General features: G+C 46.7%; 1 long non-coding RNA gene across 1 annotated transcript in view; it reads right to left on the bottom strand.

Annotated features, from left to right (window-relative positions):
- LOC125132177 (uncharacterized) overlaps window positions 1-8424 on the bottom strand; it is a 35849-nt gene extending 27425 nt beyond the window's left edge. Inside the window, exon 1 of the long non-coding RNA XR_007136157.1 lies at window positions 8361-8424. This is a non-coding gene — a long non-coding RNA (uncharacterized LOC125132177). The remainder of the gene's footprint in view (window positions 1-8360) is intronic.
- Between the last annotated feature and the right edge of the window lie 6321 nt (window positions 8425-14745).

The following is a 14745-nucleotide window of genomic DNA, read 5'->3' as shown; positions in this document are numbered from 1 at the left end:
GAACAAGGATACCTACATTTTACAGCCTAGGTTTTTTGTTTTTTTGTTTTTTTGTCTTTTTGCTATTTTTTTGTCTTTTTGCTATTTTTTTGCTATTCTTGGGCTGCTCGCGTGCGGCATATGGAGGTTCCCAGGCTAGGGGTCGAATTGGAGCTGTAGCCACTGGCCTACGCTAGAGCCACAGCAACTCGGGATCCAAGCCGCGTCTGCAACCTACACCACAGCTCACGGCAACACCCGGATCGTTAACCCACTGAGCAAGGACAAGGGCAGGGACCGAACCCGCAACCTCATGGTTCCTAGTCAGATTCGTTAACCACTGCGCCACAACAGGAACTCCCTGTTTTTGTTTTTTTTAAGCAAAGAAAGACCAGGGAAGAAAAACAACATGCTCGAGGCCACACACGGAGCTGGAGGTAGAGTCAGAATTTGAATCCAGGCCTTGGTCTCCCAGTTCAGTGCTGGTTTTACCATACCAAGTGAGGAAGAAGCGTGACCTCAACACCTCTTCCCTCCTATAAGTCGGCTGGGAAAGAAAACAAAAAACAAAGTGGGCCCTCCCAGCAGGGGCCACCTGCCCCACCCTCTTCTGCAACGGAACTTTTTGAGCTTTTCCAAGAAAAGGTTTTGGCCCAGCTGCCTGCCTCGCTGCCCAGCAGGAGCCTTGAGAATGTCCTTCTGGAGACCAGGCTGGGGAGAACTCATGCTTAGCAGGAAGTGCCAGGATGGGAATGCGGCACAAGGCACTAGAGTTCTCTCTTGGACCTGCGCCCACCTAGGCACCCCCTTCCCTCACCCTGGGCTTCCTCCTCCTGCCAGGCTGAAGCCCTCAGTGAGTGAGCCTTTCTCTGAACTATCATAGTACCTGGCACATAGTAGGTGCCCTTTAAACCTTGTCGAACAGAAGAATGAGTGGGTTCATTTGCATAAACATTCCTTCCACAAATACCAAATGTCCCTTCTGTGCCTCCCCCGCGTTGGGTGGGGGACCAAGAGACAAACCAGCCAAGCCTCACAAACTGTGTGACCCTCATCTTAGTGTTCACCATCTCTGGTGCATTTGCTAGGAGTCTGACCCAACACTGTCAGAGCTCAGAGGACCCTTGGAAACCCACTCCTTTCAACTGTCACATTGTACAGATGGGGAGACCAAGGTTCCGAGAAACAGCATTCTGGTACAGAAAGGAGCCTGGATCAGGGGTCAGGACAGCTCAATTAGAAGGTCTGCCCTTCCAGTGACTTGCTGGGGACCCGGATCTCTCTCTGGACCTGTCCCCCGGGGCTGTAACATGGGGTAAGAAACTAAGTGCCCTCGGCCCTGAGGGCTGTTTGAGTGTAGAGCTCCGTCTCCAAGAAGGCCTTTCTCCAGGGAACGGGGAGCTCTCTTTGTGAAACCTTCATTTTCAAAATCTCCTGCTGAGGATTCTCAAACCCCGCCTCCTCTCCTGGCTGCCGGGTGTTACCACGGAGACCACAAGCCCCTAGCAGCTCCCTGCTGCTCCTCTCCCCTCCCCCTCCCCCCTCTCTTCGCTCCTTCTCTGGTGGCTGCAGATCTCCCCCAGGGCTGATACATTCCCCCACTTTCCCAGGACATGAATTATTCTCCCCATGTAAAATGGGGGGCAAGCTGCGACCCAGAGAAGGCAGGGTTTTGCCCCAAGTTACCGACCAACAGCCTCTTCGCCGTGGAATCATAAACACAGCTTTCCTCTGCAAGCGAGCACACCCCTCCCTCCCCGCGACCATCCTTCTGGGTGGCCTTATGTGCTCCTACCCAGGGAGGTTTACGTCCTCTTTTCTCTTCTTTCTGCATTTTTGGTAGTTTAACTTTTTATTCTAAGAAGATCAGAACACGTTCTGACTAAACCTAGAGTGACGTGAAGTTCAGTCTTTACATTAGCGACTTTAAATCTATTCTTGGATATGTTGTTTAAGTCCTTTGTTCACTGAAAATAGTGCTGGATGATAAAACCTGCCAAAAAGCTATCGCAGAATGTACCAGCCCTGATTATGCTGATGCAACAAGGATAATCACATTTGAGAGCAATGCAGCATGCCAGAATGCATTAAGAAAAACGGTACGTGACCGTGCAGAATTTACACAACAAACCTCCAAAAATTTGGACACATTATACCAATAGTTAAAAGTGTTTCTACAACTCTTGAAGACAAGGGTATCAAAACTTTGGCATATGAAAAATAGAATTTATTCTGCAAAGCTGGATTCCAGTCCCAACTGGCTCGGTTTGATCTTCTGCACATGACTTAACTTGAAGGTAGAATACCACCCACTGCAGGGTGATGGCTGCCCTGATGGGAAAGGGCTTTGGAAGCTGTGATATGTTCAACAGATGTTATTTATTGTTATTAAAAGGAGGTTGGAGAAGGATCGCCTAAATTTTCTCCAAGGGTCTCCAATTGTCAAACAATTAGGTTCCAAAATTTTCTATGACTAACATATGTGAGGCTAAACGTCTATGATTCTAGAATCCTGAGCTTGACACTAATCCTAGAATCCTGTGGTTCTGACCTCTGATTCCATAAAAGTGTGAAGTCAAGGTCTGAAGGCCAAGAAGGGATGGAGACCCAGGTCGGCAAGATGTTCTTAGGGCAGCGTGGCTGTCCCTGCTGTCCGCCTTCTGGGCCCACCCCATGCAGCCTTAGCCTAATTCCATTAGACCGGTCTTCAGTTCCTCACCCTTCCTCCAGCCAGCTTTTGTTGGGGCCTCGATGCGTGTATGATCCATATTCATCACGTATCTTCTTCCATGAGGCCCAATTAAGCCATTTAGCCAACACTAAATGACTCCACCTCCCCACCCTCACCCTGTACCCCAAAGACCTTTACTCCCTCACCCCTGAGATCAGCGCAGTGGCTCAAGGTGCATTCCTTTCTGTAGGTTCTGGTACGTGGTGTTCCCCCCACTGCTGGCCTCGGATGCAGCTGCCAACTCACCCCAGGTCGCTAATGTACCAGGTATCAATGGATTCAGATGGGGCTGCTTCACAGGATACAGCAGCGCATGGACATGGGACTTCACGTGTGTAGACACCACCAGAGCACCAGTCCTGGGCACATGAGTTCCAGGTCTCTACTCTTTACAGGGTCACAGTGAAGTAGTACCTTCCTCTCTATTTAAAAAGAGTACTCTGGTCCTGTGGACCTCATGGGGGTGTTTTAGGCTTTTGAACCAGTGTATCAACGACAAACTGTTCAACAATAATAAGTGAGGGAAAGTGATACATAAATACATTGTACCACTAAGACATTCGTAGTCAGTCCCATACAAGCACCACTGCTGTGTGACCTCAGGCAGGTTATTTTACTTCCCTGAACCTTAGTTTCTGTGTGTGTGTGTGTGTGTGTGTGTGTGTGTGTGTGTGTGTGTAGTTTTTTTGAGTGTTTACCATATCCTGGGCACTGTATCTGCCATGTTACAAGATTTACTCCACCCCAGTTAAGATTCTCTGTTGCAAACAACTGAAACCATCTCCGGCAAAACTAGGCAAATATGAGCTTTATCCAAAGGCTACGGGATGGCTCACTGAAATGACAGGGAGACTGGGCAGCTGGACAGGAGCCAGAGGAAGCTGGGCACAGCCAGAGTTCTGCCAGAGGAACTGTTTAGGACAGACTCCCCATCAATGCGGGGCTCTTGTCCCCACTGCAGCCTCCTTCTGAAGTCATCTCTGGCGGTCCTCACCTCCTCTAACTCCCATCAGGCCAGACTCCCACCAGCTTGGCCCAGCCCAGACTCACATGCAGCAGGGGAAGAGCAGCTGCCCCCTTCAGCTTCCATGTAGCTTGGAATTCCTCCCAACTGGCAAAATGTTGGGATGCTGAGCAGCCAAAAGTAGTCATGTCCACTAGAGCCTTCGGCCATCTTGGGTCAGATAATAATACACTTACAGATGAAAGACTGAGTCTCTGAAGGGTTTATTTACTGCCCACCCAGCTAATAGGTGGGTACACTAACACCCATCGCACAGGAATTTAAGACACAAACGGATGGGGGTAGTCAGCAAGGATTAATTCCCTTTCCTCTTTGGCAATAGCTCAGCTATGAGGAAGGCCTTTAAAACCTTGTTCCTATTCCCCGTGACTCTGGAGCTGACCCCTCACTTTCCGGTTACATGCATAATTGGAATTTATTCCAAGAGACTGACTGCTATGCAGACAGATCATCATCACAGGCTCCTCGTCACAACGACCACCATCACCATTTATCGTGATGCTTTTAGCTCATTAGAGCCTCACGAAAGCCTGTGAAATAGGCCTTATCTCAGTTGAATGAGTAACGTCAAATGAGAAAACTGGGACTCAGACAGGCCTGGTGATTGTCCCAAGCTCACAGAGCAAATCAGAGCCTGAATCATGTCTAGGTCTCCTGCCTTCATAGTCTGATTTCAAAGAAGCAGACTGAGGAGTTCCCATTGTGGCACAGTGGAAACAAATTCAACTAGTAACCATGAGGTTTGGGGTTCGATCCTTGGCCTTGATCAGTGGGTTAAGGATCTGGCATTGCCATGAGCTGTGGTGTAGGTCGCAGACACGGCTCAGATCCCGAGTTGCTGTGGCTGTGGCTGTGGCATAGGCCAGCAGCTACAGCTCCGATTTGACCCCCAACTTGGGAACTTCCATATGCCACGTGTGTGGCCCTAAAAAGCAAATGCCAAAAAAAAAAGAAGCAGGCTGAAAGCTGGGCATCCAAGACTCCTTTAAAAAAATAAAATCCATGCTCATTCTCCCCAGAATAAATACGTATACCTAAACTTTGCAGACATTGCAGCTTGTCAATGACTATCAGCAAGGTAGACTCTAAGACCTGTTCGATTTTACCCTACCCTAATCCAGAGAGACATTTAAGTAAAACAGGGTCATTAAGCTGAAGACAGGACCAGATAAGATTGAGAAAAACACGGCAGGGACAAAGTGGAGCTTGGAATGATGCAAAAAGTGCAGAACATAGTGACCCGCACAGCTAAATTTGTGTCCCGTGTATTTAGCTCTAAGACTTCCAGCAGCCAAGACAAAAAGGGAAACCTGTTCACTTACACAGTTCACTGTGTTCATGAAATAAAAACAAACCACTTACTCCCCAGGAGAACATACAACTATTCTTGGTATGAAGACCAGATAAGAATTTCTCCTGAGAGCCTCATAAAGAATGATATATAGTGGACCATGGCCTCAACAGCCTCAGAGATGCTTTATGTGATAGAGAGAGACCAACTCGTTGTACTCCTCCTGGGACTTGCTCGGTTTTGGCACTCAAAGTCTCATATCCAAGGAACCCCCTTCGTCCCAGACAAACTGAGATGGTTGGTCACCTTATTTGTGAGTTAAAAGTTCAACTTATCTGGGCTAAGGTTCTAAAAAATTGTGTGTCATTAAAATTATCTTGGGAAAGGCTTTCAATCACCCATCAAGTAGAGTACAGAGCCACCTCTTATCAGCAGAGCCAATTTGACCTCTAGCAATGGAACAGACTGCCGTTTCTTTGGTGAGGTATCTCACGAAGGGATTGGCTTGCTTGGGAGCAAGAAATACTAGAATCACAGGCAGTGTGTCTGAGGCACACAGGCACTGATACCGACGGAGGAAACAGCAGATTTAGCCCACGACACACTCATCCTGCGGCATAGGCTGAGTGAGTGAAATATTTACTATGTTATTAGGCTTTCTCTTTCCATCTCCCTTTATATTCCCAGCAAGTTAAATTAAAAACAGGACCTACCTCCTAGGGCTTGTGAGAGAACTGAAAGAGTTAATGTTTACAAAGCACTTAACACCCAACACAGAGTGAGTGCTTGCTCTTATGCTAATATAGAGACGTGGCACTCTACTGATTTCTGGCCTACAGTAATCCTGGGTATAAACTGGGCAACTGCGGGAAAGATATCCTGTGGCAGGGGTGTTTTAGGGCCCCAGCCCTCTGTAGTTGGAACTTCATGGAGGGATACTCTCTAAGACTAGAGAGGCTGAGGACCTGCCTTCAGACAATCATCCCCGAGCACTGGTTCTGAATTCAGGATCTTAATTAAGCGTGAGTGGCGGTAAACACTCTGGTGAGGGTCTGCTGGCCTCTGTCAGTCCACTCCTTGCCTTAGAAGATCCCCAGATGCCACCCAGAGAGCAGGAACCACCAAGCTCCCGGATGTGTCCAGACTGCATACCCGTTCCCATGCAGTCTGCTTTGGCCCTGGGGCAGGTAGCCCTGGCGGGCTGGGATCAGTTCAGAGGCCTGCACAATGCAAAATGCTTTGCAGATGTGAGAGACCAGGGTTAGTAAGCAACAGTGCTAAATTCAAAGTCCAGAGGAATGATGAGACTGACCTTGGGCAATGCCCATGGGCAATTAATTCATGCTTGATAATTATGCAGAGGCCAAGGACTGGTTAAGAAATCTAAGACAACTGGGTTCCTGAATCCTCTTCCAGCAAAGCACACATTTCCCAGAGGCTTAATATCTCAGAAATGAAAAGAATAATAATTGATTAATTTAATAAAAACCAACTAGATACCTACTCTGGCCTAAGCAGTGGGCTAATGGTCGTGAAGCCTGACCTAACTCCTAAGGTGGAAGTTGAAACTTCCTTGATTACTGGCCAAATCCTAGCTCCAACTTACCAACACGGGTTAACAAGCTACAGATCTTTCCTAAGGCTCATTTTACATATCTATTTAAATGAGAATAGTGCTAAATAATACCTATATTATATAGGACTGTCTTGAGAATTAACTAGAACAATAACTAACAAACGCTTAGACACAAGTATATGTCAAACACTGTTCCAGTGTTTTCTATATGTCAATTTATTTAATAACAATAATGCCAGGAAATAGGTACCATTCTTATCACCATTTTCCAAATGATGACAGGGAGGCACAGAGAGGTCAACTAACTTGCCCCAAGTCACACAGCCAACAAGTGGTGGAGCCAGGATTGAACCTAGGCTGTATGGCTCTAGAGCCTGTATTCGTGACCACTCTGCTATCTTCTATATTTTCTCTTCTTTTCTGGCCGCCCACAGCATATGGAGTTCTATATCTGAGCTGCAGTTGCAACTTAGGCCGATGCAGCTGTAACAACACCTGATCCTTTAACACACTGTGCCAGGCCAGGGATTGAACCTGAGTCCTGGTGCTGCATAGATGCTGCCAATCCCGTTGAGCCACAGCAGCAACTCCTGCCTCTATATTTTCAGTGAGGTGCTTAGCACAATTCCTTGCATATTTATGTAAACACCTAGCGAATGTTAACTGCCAGTATTATGATTATATTTTAACAATTTTATTGAGGTATATCTTACATATTAGGGTTACATTTTGACTATGAGAAAAGCCTTTCTCACACTGATCGGAAATGCCCCTCAGGTCATGCCCCTTCTCTGTGGTTTCCTATTCTACCCCTAGAACCTCCTTAGAGCTGGTCTTTCCTTTGCCTGGTTACAGCCTCTTAAGAGATTCGCAGTCACAGGTCAGACCTGTTATGGTGAGACTTGGCCTGGCTTCTTGTTCTGCTGGTGACTCAGCCATTGGCCCATAGGATTGACACGTCTCTGACAAGTCCCAGGGCCACTGCAGGTTAGGGGTGGCTGCCTCCCACCCCAGAGCACAGCACCTATACAAATGAACTACAAACTGTGTGGAGTATCATGGAATGAAAGTGAAAATGCAAGGCCCCTTGTTCAAAAATTAAGAATTTCAAGACAGTGGAGTTCCCGTTGTGGCACAGTGGAAACGAATCCAACTAGGAATCGTGAGGTTGCGGGTTCCATCCCTGGCCTCACTCAGTGGGTTAAGGATCTGGTGTCGCCATGAGCTGTGGTGTAGGTCGCAGATGCAGCTCGGATCTGGTGTTGCTGTGGCTGTGGTATAGGCTGGCAGCTGCAGCTCTGAATTGACTCCTAGCCTGGGAACTTCCATGTGCCGGTGCAGACCTAAAAAGACAAAAAAAAAAAAAAAGAATTTGAAGGCAGTAATAGCAGAGCATTAACCTGAGTATGGGGCCCTGTGCAAATACATAGGTGGCACGTCCATGAAGCCTCTCTGGAACAGCGCCCTGCATCTTCAGCTCTTCATGACCCCCATGCCCCCCACCCCCACAGCCCATCCTATCGTGTGTCCTTTGGAGCCAGGGAAGCTCCTGGCACACCTGAGAAATACAGGAAGCATTTGGTACCAAGAGGGTTAGAGCCCACTTGGGTTCTGGAGTCTACCAAGATTTGAACGGACCTTGAACCTCACTGGCTGGAAGATGCCGTCTCTCCCCCTCCCTCCTTGGCTCCCTCTGTCAGACAGCCCTCTGGTTTAGTAGGTGGTGGTACAAACATCTGACTAGGAACTGGGAACTTACCACTGCCTTGCTAGACAACCGGAGGCATTCCACACGCTCTCTGGTGTCAGTTTCTTTACCTATTAAATGAAATGGTTGAATTCAGTATCATATGAAATATTTTTTCACTGAATACTGACCGGGCAAGTTCACACTAGAATAATCATATCATTAAACTGACTACTGATATTCCAGACAGCATTATATTACCAGATATATGACCCCACTGTATATTCCTCCTTTTAACCCCCATGACAATCCTATGAGGTATTTTTCTAGAACTCTAAACACAAACTTGACAGGTAGTGATTTTTGTCTGCTTTTTTCTTTTTAAAATTTTATGATTATTTGCCTTCTTTTTTCACTGATGTATCCCCAGTTGCTAGAACAATGTCTGGCACACAGTAGGTGCTCAGAAGCTATGTGTGGAACAGATGACTGAGGAAACAGGCTCAGAGAGGCTGGAGTGTGGTTTGTCCAAGGTCTTATCATTAGGAAACACCAGAGCCAGGATTCTAATCCTGCCTGGCTCCAAAGTCTATGCTTATGCTTATTCACCTGCTGTGTGTGTGTGTGTGATTCTCATTTTACAGATGAGGAAATAGGCTCTAGTGAATGGGGATCTCTGCTGGCTCTCAAATCCTGCGTTTCTAAGCACATGGGCCCCACTTTGCAGGAATAACAATTCTTTGAAAGCTGATGTCACTTGTCGCCTCTGCCCAAGACTCTTCTGAGGTCTCCAGAGTACCATTCTCACAGAAGCAAGGTCACTGGCAAGGGCATACCAGGCTCAAGGCCTGCTCCGTTCATATTCACTGCAACCTTAGGCAAGTTCTCTCTCTCTGAGCCCCAATTTCTTCATCTGTAAAATGGGCTCCATACGCCCTAGACCTCCCTCCAAGGAATTTCCCTCTTCTAGGAGGGGCTATGCACACGATAGGCCCTTAATAAAGGTGGCTGTTATTACCCTACCCCAGAGCAGCTTCAAGGTCAAAGCTTGCTGCCACTGACAGCCAGAGCCTGCCGGGGCCTCCTGGAACCTGATCGGAGCGCACCGGCTCAGGGAGAGTAGGGTCAGCTGCTGCTATTCCTGGAGCTGATGGAACGCAGCCAGGTTTCAAGTTCCCTCAGGGAGCCCCAGCCCAGGCAGTTCAGCTGGTCATGTGCGCAGTGAGCTCTGACCTCAGCATGTTCTGGGCCCTGCACACAGCCCAGGCTGGAGAGAACCCTGAAGCACAGCGTGTGCTGCCGGGAGACACGTCCTCCTGAAGCTGACCTCAGCCATTCAACTATGTTCACAAGCATCTGCTGGGTGCCCAGAAGGGCTTTGGGTGCTATTTGGGGAATCTCCCAGAGACTGCAAAGAATCTTCAACATCTGGATGACAGGCAGCCTTAGACAGAGGAAAGAGGGATTAGGAGCCAGGCAGAACTAAATTTTAATCCCAGCTGTACTACTTGCTGGGTCTATGTCTCTTTACAAACTGCCCTATCTGGGCTTCAGTAGGTCTGAAAAAGAGTGAGAATAAAAACTGCCTTAGAAGGGTGTTGAGAGAATTAGAGCTTCTGCCACACAGTAGATGCTTGGGAAATGATCACTATTTAGACTGTGAGCTCATGGAGTTCCCATTGTAGCTCACTGCTAATGAACCCAACGAGAATCTATGAGAACGCAAGTCCGATCCCTGGCCTTGCTCCTTGGGTTGAGGAACAGGTGTTGCCATGAGCTGCCGGGTAGGTTGCAGACTTGGCTCTGATCTGGCATTGCTATGGCTGTGATGTAAGCCAGCAGCTGTAGCTCAGATTAGACCCCTGGCCTGGGAACTTCCATATGCTGCAAGTGCAGCCCTAAAAAGCAAAAAAAAAAAAAAAAGACTGTGAACTCAGAAATGACAGGCAACCTGACAGATTCAGCTGTGTCCAGTGCCCAATCTAGGGCCGGCCAACAGGGGACTCTCAGTGTTGGTTGAGTGAATGATGAATTACAGAGGTACTGAATGGAGATGCCTCATGGGGTGCCCAGCTTTTGCTACACTCACACCTTTACCCCCAACTTCCTTACTGTTATAAGGGACAAGAAGTCTTTGCAGGATTTCAAAGAGGATAGAATTCTTGGTGCCTGTCTTTCGAACCTCATAGATTAACTGGGGAGACAAAGATGAAAATAAGTAATTACAACGATGAGCAAAGACCATTAGTTCTTAGAATTTCAAGACATTCCTTTTTTTTTTTTTGCTTCTTAGGGCCACACCCCGTGGCATACGGAGGTTCCCAGGCTAGGGGTCCAATTGGAGCTACAGCTGCCAGCGTATACTACAGCCACAGCAATGCCAGATCTGAGCTACATCTGCAACCTACACCACAGCTCACAGCAACACTGGATCCTTAACCCACTGAGCAAGGCCAGGGATTGAACCCGCAACCTCATGGTTCCTAGTCGGATTCATTTCCACTGTACCACAACGGGAACTCAAGATATTCTTAGTATTCCAAGAAAAAAAAATGTGGCACACTTGGGCTTGTGATTTATAGTCATGTGGATATTAATATTGGTTTGTTGGCATTAAGTTGTAGTGAAATGTATTTTAGGGTACCAGGGTGTTAGGTTCTTCTTTCATTGTTTCAAAACACCTTTTATAAAAAGACATCTTCCTAAATAGAAGCCAAGAAAGAGTACTGATCCTTTCATATGCCAGCTCCAGCTTAGACAGGAGCTTTTGTTTTGTTTTCGTTTTTTTTTTTTAGGGCCACACCCAAGGCATATGGAGGTTCCCAGGCTAGGGGTCCAATTGGAGTACTGCTATCAGCCTATGCCAGAGCCACAACAATGTGGGATCCTTAACCCACTGAGCGAGGCCAGGGATCAAACCCAAAACCTCCTGGTTCCTAGTCAGATTCTTTTCTGCTGCGCCACAACAGCAACTCCGACAGGAGCTTTTCTTTTCTTTTTTTTTTTTTTCTTTTGTTGTTGTTGTTGCTATTTCTTGGGCCGCTCCCGCGGCATATGGAGGTTCCCAGGCTAGGGGTTGAATCGGAGCTGTAGCCACCGGCCTACGCCAGAGCCACAGCAACGCGGGATCCGAGCCACGTCTGCAACCTACACCACAGCAACGCCGGATCGTTAACCCACTGAGCAAGGGCAGGGACCGAACCCACAACCTCATGGTTCCTAGTCGGATTCGTTAACCACTGCGCCGTGACGGGAACTCCAAACTTTTTTTTTTTTTTTAGGAGCTTTTCTTAATAAACCAGTCCAGCCCTGCAGCTTACACCAGTCCTTGGATGTGCAGGGGCCTGGGTATGATTTGTCTTGAGGCCAAGATGCCACTCTGTGCTGTTCATCTCAGCAAGCAGCCACTGATGGCCTAGCACATGCCCAGGCTCAGGCCGCTGTTCTCAAGGTACTCAGGAGTTTTGTGTGATGTGGAGAGCATAAATACACAAACAACACACTGTGATGGATGGAAACTCGGGGCACTAGAGGGCAGCGAAAGCTGCTAACCTGGCCTGGGGGTGAAGGGAATGCTTCTAGAACCTTAAAAGATGAAAAGCATTCTACTTAAGGTAGAAAGGCATTCCAGACAGCAGAACCAGAAAACCAAAAAGCATGTCAGTAAAAAGCAGCCTGGGTGTTTTTCTTGTAACTTGAGGGGGGTGGGTGGAGTGCAGAATCTATAAGCAGTTCCCTGTTGCAAAAGCCTGTTGGGAAGAAGATGGGGCTAAATACAGAGGACGGACTGTACCATGGGGGTGGGGAGACACACGTTAGGGAAAGAATTTTGGCCTTTCCCTTTGAGACAGTGGGGAAGCCTGATTTATAAACTGTAATACAATCACTCTTCCTCAAGCCTGGGGAGGGGCACCAGCTGGGAATAGTTTCCACTCTGGGCCCCCAGCAGGTGCAAGTCTTCTCAGTGACTCTCTCCCCACTGGGGCAGCGGAGAAGGGAAGAGGCAGGAGGCAGGAGGCAGGAGGCAGGCCCACCCCCACCCCTCACCAGGCCTGCCTCCTGCAGCTGTTTGATGCCCTGTGAACCCCCGGAGTGCTGAGGCCCATCAGCCCCCTGGATGTGAAAACAGTGACAGCAAAGGCAGCCTATTTTAAAAGCCAGACTGCCTCTCAAGCTAACACTGCCACTTGGAGAGAAAACAGCTATCTAACTGTAAAATCTGGTCCCCTAAAAATCTTCTTCAAGAAATGGTTATCCTATGATAGGAGTTCCTATTTAATCTTCCCAACAACCCAAGTAGAAGGAGTTATTATCCCTACACGAGAGGTGACAAAATCGAGACCTGGAAGGTTGGGTAACTTGCCCAAGGTCACACGGTCAGCGAAAGGCAAAACCCAGGTTGGAAGGCAGGTCAAAACCTTTAGACCTGGTGTTTTCTTGTGGCTGCGTGCATTGTCACTGCAGCGGCATGGGTTGCTACTGCGCTGTGGGTTCGATGCCTGGCCTGAGAACTTCCGCACGCTGTTAAGACATTTAGACCTAAGAAATGGAAAAAGTCTGGTGCTCCCAGCCTTAATGTAGATTTCAAAATAGAAGAGATCTAAACTCCAATATGAATGTCAAGAAGCCAAGTAAGTTTTGAATTTTTTCCCCAAAGTGAATACTTGATACTTTTTAAAAACATAAAATTATTTTTTAATTTGTATCTTCTCATTCTTTAATACTCATACTTGTTATTCTTTGACTAAGTCAGAGTTGCCAACATACACAGGATCTGAAGCCTATGCATTTTTCCTCTGCCAGGTTGCCTTTCACAAAATATTTTAGGCAATTTCATAAAACTTTGACAAAATGTAAAAATATTTCTAAATTAAAAAGAACTTTTTTGTTCCCACTTTGAACTCAGGCTCCCAGTCAATAGGAATGGCTCCCCCTGTCCACCTCAGTGGCCAAGCTAAAGAAATCTGGGGGTTTTTTAATCTCATGCTTGACTCCACTCTTCTACTCCCACATACGGCTCTTTAATCCATTTTCCACACCACGGTGAGCTCATTTCCAAACGTGATCATTGCATTCTACTGCTCCGAACCTGTCAGTGACTCCGCATGACCACAAGATAAAACCCAAAGCTCTAGACACCCCTGCCTTCCCCTCCCACTGTGGGACCCCTGCTTCCCTTTCTTTCTCACAGCACCAAGCAATGCACCGTGAGACTTAGTGAGAACACAAACCACTAGTCAATTATGAAACTCCTTCTCCATTAGACCATCCAGCCCAAGCCTGGAACAGAGAAAAAGTATTGGAAAATTGTTACCCGCTGGCCAGAAGACAGAGTCATGATACTGCTCACTGTGACCACAGTGTGAAAACCCTTTTTCAAACCTTGCCTCAAAGGTTGCACAAAAGTGAGAAACTCAGCCATTCTGGCTCTAACAATCTATTTCTTCCCATGGCAACCTAGATGTGAAATGGCCTTGGACCTTGCTGGACAGTGTATTGCTATCCTCTGCATTTTAACAGCCTTTGTGAAGCATAACATTTGGAGACTGTTCATGCTCACTCCATCGTTCCCAGCCCCACCTAAGTGTGTGATGCAAGGGAGGCTGGCACCACGGGTCCCAGGCAGGAACTGGTCCATAAAAAAATAACCCAGCACATCTGCCACCAAAAATCAAGTTAACCCAATTCTTCAAAATTACAAAATCCATTATTCCACTGAAAAGATGTGATTCTTAAAAAAACAGTTAAACAACAGCATATTTGGGCCGAAATATGCTGATAGGTGGTAAAAGACAGTGAGGGTTAAGTGTTTCTTCTTCCATGCTCCAAACTGCATCTCATGAGAACATATTACTTTTAGAACCAAAACCATCGTTTTGCATTTTTACAAAATTTGTTTACCAAAAAAAAATTAGTTTTTTTAAATTCTGGTAAAATACACATTAACATAAAATTTATCATCTTCATGTTAAAAATACAGTTTGGGTGTTTCCCGGTGGCTTAGTGGGTAAGGATCCTGTGTTGTCACTGCTATGGCTTGGGTTCCTGCTGTGGCATGGATTCAATCCTGGCCCAGGAACTTCTGCAAGCCATGGATGCAACCAATTTAAAAAAAAAAAAAAGAACCACAGTTCAGTATTGTTAAGAATATTCACATTTTTGTGTAGGTTAATCTCTAGAACTTCATCTTGCAAAATTTAAACACTACACTCATTAACAACTCCTCATTCCTCCCCTCCCCTTGCCATGCGGCAACCACCATCCTACTTTCAGTCTATGAATTAGGTACTTATGACGTTTAAACAACTAAGTGAAATCATATAATATTTGTCTTTTTATCACACTTATTTCACTTAGCGTAATGTCTTCAAGGTTCATCCATTTCTTAGTTTCCTTCTTTCAAGGCTGAATAACATTCCCTTTTATGTTTGAACATAAACATATGTTTATCTGTTCA

The sequence above is a fragment of the Phacochoerus africanus genome, chromosome 8 (genome assembly GCF_016906955.1).
Source record: "Phacochoerus africanus isolate WHEZ1 chromosome 8, ROS_Pafr_v1, whole genome shotgun sequence".
NCBI lineage: Eukaryota > Metazoa > Chordata > Mammalia > Artiodactyla > Suidae > Phacochoerus > Phacochoerus africanus.
The sequence above is the reverse complement of the archived record's forward strand: the minus strand, read 5'-3'. Positions and strand labels throughout refer to the sequence as shown.